At 41.8% G+C, this 12,920-nt stretch overlaps 1 long non-coding RNA gene across 1 annotated transcript in view; it reads left to right on the top strand.

The window, feature by feature from the left end:
- The window catches only part of LOC137378764 (uncharacterized), a 92,526-nt gene extending 80,481 nt beyond the window's left edge, over window positions 1-12,045 (top strand). Inside the window, exon 4 of the long non-coding RNA XR_010976655.1 lies at window positions 10,187-12,045. This is a non-coding gene — a long non-coding RNA (uncharacterized lncRNA). The remainder of the gene's footprint in view (window positions 1-10,186) is intronic.
- Window positions 12,046-12,920: the final 875 nt, after the last annotated feature.

Below are 12,920 nucleotides of genomic sequence, written 5' to 3'. Positions count from 1 at the left end.
AAGATAAAGACCGGCTCGGGTCTGCAAATGAAACTCAACCCAAGCCCGACAGAACCACATCTGACCCGAGCCCGACCTGGCCTGAGTCCTTTTATTTTTTCCCACGTCCAACCCGACCCGACCCCACCAGACCACCAGAATGTTCTGTTAATCAAGCTTTCATTTTTCACTTTTTAAGCTCGTGCAGATAAGCAACAAAAACTGTAACTGGAATTGAAAGGTTGTTTAAAAAGTACATTAAGATTGGAGCCACGTACCGGAGGTGGAAATAGAGTGAGTCCGACCCGACCCGACCCAAGCTCGACACATGTCGTCGGGTCCCGTCGAGTTCCGGTCGGGTAGCCGTGCTCTACTTCAGGAATAGGAAAGGCTATATAATAAGTGATAGATCAGCGCCATGGTTACTAAGCGGGTACATATTTAAGATAATCAAAAAAGAAACAAAAGGGAAAGTTAGAAAAAAAATTCTTTATAGGCAGGGTAGTTGGAATATGGAATTCTCTTCCATAAGCCTTTGTTGAAACAGACTCCATGCATTCTTTTAAAAGGAAATTAGATAGTAACTCATAAAAGAGGAGCATTAAAGGGTATGAGTAGCAAGCAGGAAAGTGAGATTATTCTAAATGGCTCGTGTGGAGAAAAGTACTGGTGCAGATTTAATGTGGCAATGTCCTATGTCTGTATTGTTAAACTGGATGATTCTATGCTTCAGGAACCTTTGGTACGTCACCCGGGAGTCCATTATTAATAACATGCTGGTTATTGGAGGAAAAATAAGATTTTAAAAGAAAGTGCTCTGACAGTCATTCGACAAAGTGGGTTGCACTGCTTTGCCACATAAATAATATCATATTGAAGTACTTAGCTATCTCCCATGTGATGGGACTATATCTAAAATCACTCAGATTGGAGACCATCTGGACCATTGTCATCAGTTACTGCTTTCCACCTTCTGATAGGGGAGATGGTGTAATCCAGAGGTGCAGGCTAATACCCTGGGCATAGGGGGTTCAAATCCTACCATAGCAGCTGATGGAATTTAAATTCCATTAATTAAAAAATTCAATTAATTAATATAAATCTGAAATTGAAAGGTAGTCTCAGTAATGGTGTCATGAAGCTATCATTGATTGTTGTAAAAATCCGTCTGGTTCACTAATGTCCTTTAGGGAAGGAAATCTGTTAACCTTCCTTGGACTCCAGACCCACAGCAATGTAGTTGACTCTTAACTGCCCTCTGAAATGGCCACTCAGTTGTGAAGGGCAAAAAATGCTGGCCCTGTCAGTGATGCCCATATCCCATGAGCGAAAAACAAAAAATGTTATGGTAAAAATGATTTTGCTGGGGCTGAAAGCACCTACTAGCCTGCACCTTCCCTATTGAGTGAAGTAAAACGTATTCTATGAATTATTGAACTATTTCTATAACCTTGTGACACTTTCTATGAGTAAATCAACATTTTGTTCATTAAGACTGATTTCAAGAAACCGCATACACTTTTAGCAGACGCCAATGTTTATTTTGGCAATTCATGTTCAAATTTTACTCAGAACTGTAGTAAAATGCAATTGAAATGGGACATTTAAATAAATACCCCAGAACACTGATTTGACAAAATGACTAAGACTAATATTATTCATTAAGTAATATAAACTAAAGTCATGATTTTTATACAACTCCACTATTTAGTGTTAAAAGCTCAGAAAACAACTCACATTTCTTGTTTGGTAAATAAGTCCAGCAAAAGATTTTACTAAGATTATGCTATAAAATGGCCAAGTGCCAGGTACATTACATGCAAAGGCACTAGTCAGTGGATGTTTATGTATGAGGTTTTTATAACTAGTGTATTGTAAGGTCTGATAACACCCCGATGAAAATTGTAAACTGCATGGCTGCACTTTTCTGCAGACATGGTCCGCTATAATTTGAAACCTTAAATATTCTTGAAGGATTAGGACTTTGCTCCAAGATTTTAAAGGGAATTGATATAATCGACGGAGAGAAACTTTTTTTGCTGGCAGGGCATCTAGGATAAAGGGACATAACATTAAAATCAGAGCCAGACAATTCAGGAGTGAAGTTAGGAAGCACATCTTCACACAAAGGGCTGGATTTTGTTGAGGTCTTGACGCGGGATCTGTGGTTGCGGGGGGCTGGAAGATTGTACCGGCAGTGGCCTGCCACAGACCCCGACGCCAGGAGGCCTGGGCCTGATCTTCCCAATGGTGGTGAGGCTCTGTGGTGGCCCCACCCCCCCCAAACACGCCTCTGGATGACGAGACCCAACTTTGAATATGTAAATTCAGAAAATGAATACATTTAAATAAAATTGTCAGCAATCTTACCTGCTGCCTGGGATTTTCTGAGCGGCGGCTGGCACTCACACGCCACCGAGGTGGGGAAGGGGGGTATTTAGGAATTTCAGTTTAGTGGGGTGGGGAGGGTGGTGTATGGGGTCAAATGTGCATTAATTGTGTAGGGGGCGGGGCGAAGGAGTGTACTGTGCACTTTGAACATTTTGAGGGGGCGCGGGGAAGGTCAAGTCTTGCATGTAAGTCTTTTGGGAGGGGGAGAGAGCAACTGTTATCTGTAAGTGTTTATGAGGGAGGGGGCGACACTTTTTATTGTGGTGTACTGCGGGGAGTACAGTTTTAAATATTTAAATTTAGTGGCAGGTCTGGTTGCCCTTTAAAAATGGCGCCAGTGCCTACTATTGCCGGAGTCGCAGAGCCTGCCCACACCATGTGATTGGGGGGCGGCAGCTCAACTGGCATATTATCTTGAGCGGCTGCACGGTAGATCGCAGTGGCATGGCGGTGTGGGCCATCATTTGTTTTGCCCGCTGCTGCTCCCGGTGGCTGGAGAATAAAATTCAGCCCAAAGGGTGGGAAGAGCGTGGAATGCTCTCCCACAAAGAGCAGTAGATGCAAGATCAATTAATAATTTAAAACTTGAGAGCGATAGAATTTTGCTGGACGCAGGTTTAAAAAAAAAGTTTTGAAGCCAAGGCAAGTGGTGAAGTTGTGTAGATCAGCCATTATCTCACTGAATGGCTCTCGGGGCTGAATGGTCTGCTCCTGTTCCTATGTGCCTATGTTTTACAGATAGAGTACTGGAGATGGAAGGACAGAATACTGCCAGTCCATTCATCACAATGAGGAGAAAGTTTCTATCAAATGAAAATGTGTTTTTTCTCTGTATTGTAATTGAAGATTCTGGAGTTGGTCTTGCAATGTTGCCATTTATAGACTTTTACAATCAGACAGATCATATTTTACTCCTTGAAAAAATTCAGCTAACCTCTCTGTATTTTTATTCAAGAATGAAATTATAATCATTTGGATCATTGGGAACTCTTGCAGTTATTCCAGTGTCAGTCTATAAGAGGAAGGAGAGATTTTCTGCCTAGGTGGTCCTCGAGCAAAACCCTCCCACTGGGGACCCACAAAGGAAAAGTTCATGTCTAGATGAATGGATGGAAGATTCCTGAGTATGCCCTCCCATGGCAGGAGTGCAAAAGCAGAAAATTCTCCCCTAAGGTTATTCAAGTCACACCAGTCATGCAAAATTGTCATAACAGCAAGCACCTGCCATGCTTGGGATCTTTGTAGCAGATATTTTCTTGGGTCAGGATCACTGGCTATTAACGTAAGTGAGCATACTAGTCTTAGAAATTTGATGATGCTGTGCCCATTTTGCAGGTGTAAAACGGGTGCCAAAGCATCCAACATGACATGCGGTGTGCACACGAACATTTGTGTAGGATGTGTGTCGCCTGCCATATTGGTATATGCATCAAAACAGGCACTAGGCCCTGTTACATATGCACATGAGAGACCTAATGCCAGTTTAATGCCTCCTTTACCAAATTGGTTTGACCTGAACTCAGCCGGGGTGGAACTGGCTGTGTTCAGGAAAACCATGTGGCCTAGGAAGTGGTTCTTAAAGGGACCGCTGCCACCAGAAAGCTATGTTTAAAAAAAAAATTAACTGAATGCGGAGCCAGAAGGTGCAGGAGTGCTCCTCCTGGCTCCACATTAAAACTGCAGGCCCCGTGGGCCACTGCTTACCTCTTTCCTCCCGTTAGAGTCCTCTCCTGGCCTCTCCCTGTTGCAAGACCCACCTGCAACACTGGCATCGGCCCAAAATCTAAGTGGTTTTCAGCGGGCGCTGTCTGTGGACACACAGCTGGCACCTGCAGCTTGCTGGTCTGATGTAAATAAGGCCTGAGGCCCAATAAAGCATGGACTTTGGGTCTACCTGTTCCAGTACAGGGATTGATCTCTGCATCCAGTTCGTGAACTAATTCCAAGACCAGTGTGTCTTTTGTTTTCCCACTATCCAGATAAATGATAGTGGGATCCAGTGATCATAACAGAGAGCCATTATCTTGCCCATCAGCTCGTAGAATTCATCATGTGCAACCACATGATTTTACTTTATTCGAAAGGCGAACTGAGTACACACCCTCACCAGACCACGACTCGGGCTCTGAACCAACAAATAGTTTTCTTTATTCAAGACAGATGAATGAACAATAAAAGTATAAAACAGTAAACATTTCTGCTGTACGGTGCAGAACTTCAACTCAGAACTCTTAGGTTGCGGTTGCATTATTGAGCCCAGACTAAACATATGAAGGGGCCAATTTTAACTTTCTGTGGAAAATGGGCAGTAGTGGACGAGATGTATAACTGGCAGCGAATCTGCTACCACCAATTTTACACCACCGCTACAAACAAAATAGGCACTGAAGTCTCATATAATTGCATAATGGGAAAACCATGGGCAGCAAGTTGAAAATCTATCCCAATAAGTCTTTGTGAGACTTATGAGACTTAGACCATGAAGCACCTCAAGTTATTTTCTCCTTGTTTATTGTGCTTCAATAAATGAAAAATATGGCACCTGACAACTGAGATGTGTTGGTTGAATCACCATCCCTTTTGCACATGGATAATGTCAACAACAACAACTTACATTCCACAGGAGCGTAATCAGTCAAAAAAATTGACACCAAGCCAAAATGCAGACATGAGGACAAGTGATTCATTTTGGTAGGAAGAACATGGAGCGACAATATAGAATAAAGGGTACAATTCTAAAGGGGGTGCAGGAGCAGAGGGACCTGGGTGTATATGTGCATAAGTCATTGAAAGTGGCAGGATAGATTGAGAGAGCGGTTAATAAAGCATACAGTATCCTGGGCTTTATTAATGGGGACATACAGTGCAAGAACATGAAAGTTATGTTGAACTTGTAAAAGACACTAAGTTGGCCTCAGCTGGAGTATTGCGTCCAATTCTGGGCGCTGCACTTGAGGAAAGATGTGAGGGCATTGGAGAAAGTACAGAAAAGATTCAGGAGAATGGTTCCAGGGATGAGGACTTTCAGTTATGAAGATTAGATTGAGAAGTTAGGACTGTTTTCCTTGGAGAAGAGAAGGCTGAGTGGTGATTTGATAGAGGTATTCAAAATCATGTTGGGTCTGGACAGAGTAGACAGAGAGAAACTGTTCCCACTCGTGAAAGGATTGAGAACGAGAGGGCACAGATTTAAAGTATTTGCTAAGAGAAGCAAAAGTGACATGAGGAAAAACTTTTTCATGCAGCGAGTGGTTAAGGTCTGGAATGCACTGCCTGAGAGCATGGTGGAGGAGGTTCAATTGAAGCATTCAAAAGGGAATTGGACCGCTATATGTAAAGGAAGAATGTGCAGGGTTATGGGGAGAAGGCAGGGAAATGGAACTGAGGGAGTTGCTCTTTCAGAGAGCCAGTGTGGACATGATGGGCCGAATGGCCTTCTTCTGCACTGCAACGATTCTGTGATTCTGTGACTAAATGTTTGGTCAAAGGGGGAGGTTTTAAACATTATCTTAAGGGAGGAGTGAAAGGTGGAGAGACGGAGAGGATTGGGGAAAGAATCTCCAGAGTGTACCAATTGAAGCTACGGTCTTCAATGATGGGGCGAGAAGATTGCGGGGTGCACAAGCGAGCCTGAGCTGCATGAATGCAGAGTTCTTGGAGAGTTATAGGGCTGGAGGCATTACGGAGATCGGGAAGGGTGAGGCCATGAACAGATTTAAACATGAAGGGATAATAATTGAGGAAAAATAATTTGATTAGCAACCTTTAAAGCAGTGTAAGATTACTTCCAGAATCCATTTAAAATTCAGAATTTGTCAGAATATGTTTAAGTTACATAAATTATATATTGAGAGTTTATTCTGGTGAGCTCTTCATTCTACAGCTATAGAATTTTGAATGAATACACAGAAATGAATGCTGTTCTCTTTTGTACCTCAGCAGGAGAAAAGGAGAAAAAATGGAAAATTTACTCTTCTCCACATTTATGGCAGTGCTGTTGGTTTTTATTGCTGCCTGAGGTGATTTCCAATGGAATTTGTATGTTATTAAATGTGGGACACGTATTCAGTAGGGAAGGGTCATGCAATTCTAGCTCAACCTTAGTAAAGTTTTGTAATGTGCGCTATCTTAAGTTTTTTCTCTCAATGCTCGTAAAATATAATTCTGATTTTTTTACTGACAGGCTCCTTTCTAACATTTTTATATACAATATATATGGATTTTTTCCATATCTATCTATCTATCTATCTATCTATCTATCTATCTATCTATCTATCTATCTATCTAGATCTGTATATATACATATGGATCTAAACTATAAAATGTTCTAACAGAGCAAAGCACCATCAAATTATCAAGACTACACAATGGTTTGACAAAAGAGAATGCCAAGAAAAATATGCACAACAGTTTTGTAATAGTTATGCTGCTGGTAGATTTTCTCAGAAAGAATGTGAAATAAAATATAAGATATACAATACAAATACACTGCAATCTGAAACAAAAACATCTGGAAACACACAGCTGGCCTGACAACATCTGCAGAGGAAACTGCAGAAGTTTTGTGCCCCTACTCTTCAGAATTGAAACATAAATAAATGAGCAAGCATATTATAGAATGATACAGAATTATAAAAGGATACAGCACAAAAGGAGGTCATTTGGCCCATCGTGAACGTGCCAACAAAATGAGAAATAACAGCAGGGGCAAGAAAAACACAAAGGAAAATTTCTCCTATTTTCTTGCCTTTTCCTTTGGTTTGTCACTCTTATTGATAGTTAGTTCAAATTTCATTCTTTAAAATTTAAATCCGTTGAAATGATCGGCTACTTTGTCCAGCAATCATTCCAACTGGCCGTAAGCTCTCTTGTGTTTATTGACCTATTTGTTTTTCTCTTCTGTTATCCTGCTTTTGATAGCATTAAAGTGTTTGCTTGTCATCTGCCTGTTACAGTCCTGATGAAAGGATGGGAGCCTATAATGTTGGCTGCCTGCTCTCTGTCCAGAAGCTGACTGACTTGCTCTGTCTTTCCAACTTAAGATTTCCAACATATGTTCATTGCGTGTTTAGCTTTCGTGACCTCACAGGCTGACTGAGGCACAGTCCTTGGGCTCATGGGCTTTCTTCTACCATAAATAATTACTTTTTGAACAATTTTTCTCACGTCCTCCTCTGAATGTGCTCACTCCAGCTGGGTACAGATCATGGATATCAGCTACCCACTACCCCTTGACCCCATACTTCACCGCAGTGGCCATTTTTTATGTGTGGATTTTGATAGTGATTGTTGACAAGTTGCTTAATTATAAAGGGCTTCATAGCCAAACTTGATCCTGTTCTAACCTAATACACACACACACACACACACATGCACATATCTGAACCTGAGCAAGTGTTCACCCAACGGCCAGCTGTTGGCTGCACACACACACACAATTTTCAGCAGAGATCACCCAATGGCAATTAGGAGTTGGAACTGTGGCTGTTTCATTTTCCTCTACCGAGCCCAGTAACGCTCGATGAATTGTTATGCACTCATGCCAATCTGACTGATATTAGCTAACAAAGCACAGGTCAGGAATTGTGCCCAGCATCCTGTATTCTTTAGTTGGTAATGTTATTGTTGGTGGTACCACTACCCACTGGGTTTTGGAGAGGTTTAAATGATTGCTCTGAATTACAATGGAATGGAAATATAACTGTTACAGAATTCGAGAAGACCTGCTGCGGAATTCCACCCTTTGCCATAGGACTCCTGGGATTCTGATCTCTGGATAAATTAAAGCTGAGAAAAACAGATATTCCTCATGTTTGGTTATAAAGCACTTCTCTGAGTGGAAAGTTTGTCAAGCAAGCTTTAGAATATCCCAATTAACAGCAAGATGATGGAAACAGAAACTACAGTGAGAAAGCTTTATTCAACAAGGCAATCTAAACAAAGTCATTCTTTAAATGATCCAAAATGTATATACAACACAGATTAACAAGCCAAATAATTTGCATATTCCTATAATCTGGACAAATCTTCCTATGAGCCCAGACCCCTTAGAAATCCTTATTGTTCCACATTGGAGGGAGCAGGATTTATTGCCATAGCAATTCTTATGGGTTCAGACAGTAGGCCATTTAGTCTCTCAAACCTGCTCCACCATTCAATGAGATCTTGGCTGATCTGCGACCTAACTCCATATAGCCATCTTTGTCCCAATTCCCTTAATACCTATAGTTATTAACAATTGATCTAGAATCAATTGACATTTGTGGACGAGAGTTCCAAACGTCTACCACCCTTTGCATGAAGAAGTGTTTCCTAATTTCATTCCCAGAAGGTCTAGCTCTAATATTTTGACTATGACCCCTAGTTTTAGACTTCTCAATTAGCAGAAATAGTTTCTCTGAATCTACCCTATCTGTTCCCCTTAATAACTTGGAAAATTTTGATAAAGTCACCCCTTACCCTTCAAAATTCCAGGGAATACAACCCTAGTTTGTTTAATCTCATAACTTAACCCTTAGAGGTATCATTCTGGTAAATATACATTGCATTCCCTCCAAGGCTAGTATATTCTTCCTAAGGTGTTAGTGCCCTGGACTCCTTGCAGTACTCCAGGTGGGGTCGAACTACGGCTTTGTACAGCTGAAGCATGACTTCTACTCCCTTGTATTCTATTCCTCCAGATGTGAAGCCAGCATTCCTTTAGCCTTTCTGATTATTGATCTCAGAAAGCCACCATACTTGCTCTTTATGTAGTTGCAGAGGTACTCTCAACATAACATTGGTGGGAGAGTGAAAAAACCCTTTGGATTTTGCAGGCCAAACATTTTAAGAATATTTTATGCAATTACATTTTTATCCAATAGTCACAGGAGTACTGTTGCTATCATTCATTTGCTAAATGCTTGGCTGGAGGGATAGACAGTAAGATAAAGCATGATTATTGAATAAAGACACACATTGACCTTGCAAATTAAGTGTTTTTGTTTTCAATTGTAATCAAATTCAACACTTCAGAACATCTGGTGGGTTTTCCTTTTAAGAAAGGTTTATTTTTGATCTCTTTCAGAACTTCCTGTTCACAGGATCAACTTTCTGTATTCGTCATCCTAAGAGTTGTAGTTCTCAATAGTTCAGCCTATCACTTCACCATTGGGGTTTTCCGACTGTATCTTCTTCATGATGGGTCACCAAGGGCCACTGAAAGAGACTGATCACTCTGGAGCCCAATTTGTACCCTGCTAATGCTTTTAAAAAAGTTGTCTGTTTCAAAGTGGGATTGCAAAGAAGCCAGTACACAATTCTCTTAAAAAAACACTCAGTCAGCTGTGGTTCAGTGGTAGCACTCTTGCCCGAGTCAGAAAGTTGTGGATTCAAGTTCTACTTCAGAAATTTAAGCACATAATCTAGGCTGACAATCCAGTCAGAGGGAGGGAGTGCTGCATTGTTGGAGCTGTTGTCTTTCAGATTAAACCTCATCTCCCCTCTCAGGTAGATGTAGAGAATTCCATGACACCATTTGAAGAAGAATCGGGGAATTATCCCCAGTGTCTTGGACAATATTTATCTCTCAATCAACATCACTAAAGTATATTATCTGGTCATTATCATATTGCTATTTGTGGGAACGTAGTGTGAAAATTAGCTGTTGTGTTTCCTACATTGCAACAGTGACATTCAAAAAGTACTTCATTGGCTGTAAAGTGCTTTGGAATCTCCTGAGGTTGTGAAAGGTGCTATATCAATGCAAGTCTTTATTTCTTATTGTATTGCTGATTTTGGGAGAATGTTGATTTCCTGTATTTCCATTTCATTCCAGCACTATTCTCCACCAGCCACAGACAATGGCAAATCAGCCCACAGCCTGTAAGATCCACAAAGGAATGAATCTCTGCTGCTGCTAGAACAATGTAAATCAGACCATTTATATTTCCAGTGCCAGCCATCAGTGAGAGAATTGCATACTTCCTGTTGGCTGCAGTTGTACATGGAAATGAATCATCAAAAGATTTGTTGTTAGAAATTTGGAACAAGCTTCCGGGAACAGCTGGGAATGGCCTGCAAATTGTTATGACAGAGTGTCTGCACTCCACTTAACCTGTGGGATGGGATTATCTTCTTTGGGGATGAGGTCTGGTGGGGTTTGACCTCCACCCACCCCTTCAAACCTATCTAACCCTGACTCATTTTCATGCAACAGGACGAATTGTGGTGCTTGGCAGTCTCTGCCACCAAGAGAGGAAGAGAGGATATCAATAGTGCTGCAACAACTAAAGCACAAGTTAACTGGCCCAAGACCTGAAAAGGGCAGAGGTACCCAAAGAGCCGTGCCAGTGAAGGCCTCAACTGAGACCAGGGCCTTTTTTATTCAATCATGGGATGTGGGCATTCCAGGCTAGGACAGCATTTATTGCCCATCCCTAATTGTCCTTAAGAAGGTAGTTTCCATGCATTTGCTGCCCTTGTCCTTTTAGGTGGTCACAGGTTTGGAAGGTGCTGTTAAAGGAACTTCGGCTAGTTGCTGCATTGCATCTTGTAGATGGTCCACACTGCTGCCACTGTGGGTTGGTGGTGGAGGGAGTGAATGCTTAAGGTGGTGCATGAGGTGCTGATCAAGTGGGATGCTTTGTTCTGGATGGTGTTGAACTTCTTGAGCGTTGTGGGAACTGCACACATTCAGGCAAGTGGACAGTATTCCATCACACTCCTGACTTGTGCCTTGTAGATGGTGGATAGGCTTTGGGGAGTCATGAGGTGAATTACTTGCTGCAGAATTCCCAGCCTCTGACTTACTCTTGTAGCCACAGTATTTATATGGCTGGTACACATATGTTTCTTGTCAATGGTAACCTCCCCGGATGCTGGTGGTGGGGGATTCAGTGACGGTAATGCTGTTGAATGTCAAGGGGAGATAATTAGGTTCTCTGTTGTTGAAGATGGTCATTGCCTGGCACTTGTGTGACGTGAATGTAACTTGCCACTTATTAGACTAAACCTGAATGCTGTCCAGGTCTTGGTGCATCTGGGTATGGACTGCTTCAGTATCTGAGGAGTTGCAAATGATACTGAGCACTGTGCAATCGTCAGCAAACATCCCCACTTCTGACCTTATGTTGGAGGGAAGGTCATTGATGAAGCAGCTGAAGATGGTTGAGCCTAGGACACTACCCTGAGAAACTCCTTCAGTTATGTCATGGAGTTAAGAAGATTGACCTCCAAAGACCACAACCATCTTCTTTTGTGCTAGGTATGACCCCAACCAGTGTAGAGCTTTCCCCCGGATTTCCATTGACTTCAATTTTGCTAGGGCTTCTTGATGCCACACTTGGTCAAATGCTGCCTAATGTCAAGGGCAATCACTCTCACCTCACCTCTGAAATGTAGCTATTCTGTCCATGTAATGAGGTCAGGAGCCGAGTTGCCCTGGCGGAACCCAAACTGAGCATTGGTGAGCAGGTTGTTGCAGGGTAAGTGCGAGCACTGACAATGACAACTTTCATCACTTTGCTGATGATTGAGAGTGGACTGATGAGCATTAATTGGCCACATTGGATGTCCTGCTGTTTGTGCACAGGAGATACCTGGGCAATTTTCCACATTGTCGGGTAGATGCCATTGTTGTAGCTGATAAGGGCACAGTTAGTTCTGGAGCATAAGTCTTCATCAAAATTGGTAAGTATTGGACATCATAGTGGTGGAGGGGGGGGGGGGCACAGTGTCAGGGTTGGGGAAAGAACGATTCTGGTCAAGGTGATGAAGTGGCATTAGGTCTCATCTCCTGACTTTTCCCTCATTCTCTGCCCTGATCATTCCCCCTCCCACTAATTTAGGGATGGCAGAGGAAAACCCCAGTCTAAATATCTGCTATACTGCGAATCTTTCCAAAACAGTTTTCTTCTAATTTCCAGGTCAACTGTGCTAAACTTCAGTAATTGTGGCCACAGATGTGAATAATTTGCTCACTCCTCTGCTTACAAATTGAGTAAAATACTTTAAAAGATATTTTAACAAATGACCAAAACTATTTTTTGCTTTAGAAATATAGAGAAAGAAATTTATTTAGTGGAATGTTTAATTTTACAATTAATTTAGTGGAATTTTTAACCTCTAACAATCACAGAATCACAGAATTACAGAATTGTTCCAGCATAGAGGGAGGCCATTCAGCTCACCGTGTCTGCACTGGCTTTCTGAAAGAGCAATTCATTTAGTGCCATTACTCACCTTCTCCCTGTAATCCTGCACATTCTTCCTTTTCATATAACTGTCTAATTCCCTTTTGAACCTGCCTCCACCACACTTTCAGGCAGTGCATTCCAGACTTTAACCACTCACTGTGTGAAAAAGTTATTTTTCATGCCGCTTTTGCTTCGCTTACCAATTACTTTAAACCTGAGTCCTCTTGTTCTTGATCCTTTCACGAGTGGGAACAGTTTCTCTCTATCTACTCTGTCCAGACCCCTCATGATTTTGAATACCTCTATCCAATCACTGCTCAGCCTTCTCTTTTCCAAGGAAAACAGTCCTAACTTCTCCAATCTATCTGCATACTG

The sequence above is a fragment of the Heterodontus francisci genome, chromosome 17, assembly GCF_036365525.1.
Source record: "Heterodontus francisci isolate sHetFra1 chromosome 17, sHetFra1.hap1, whole genome shotgun sequence".
NCBI lineage: Eukaryota > Metazoa > Chordata > Chondrichthyes > Heterodontiformes > Heterodontidae > Heterodontus > Heterodontus francisci.
Note: the sequence above shows the minus strand (reverse complement) of the source record. Positions and strands in the feature narration are given on the sequence as shown.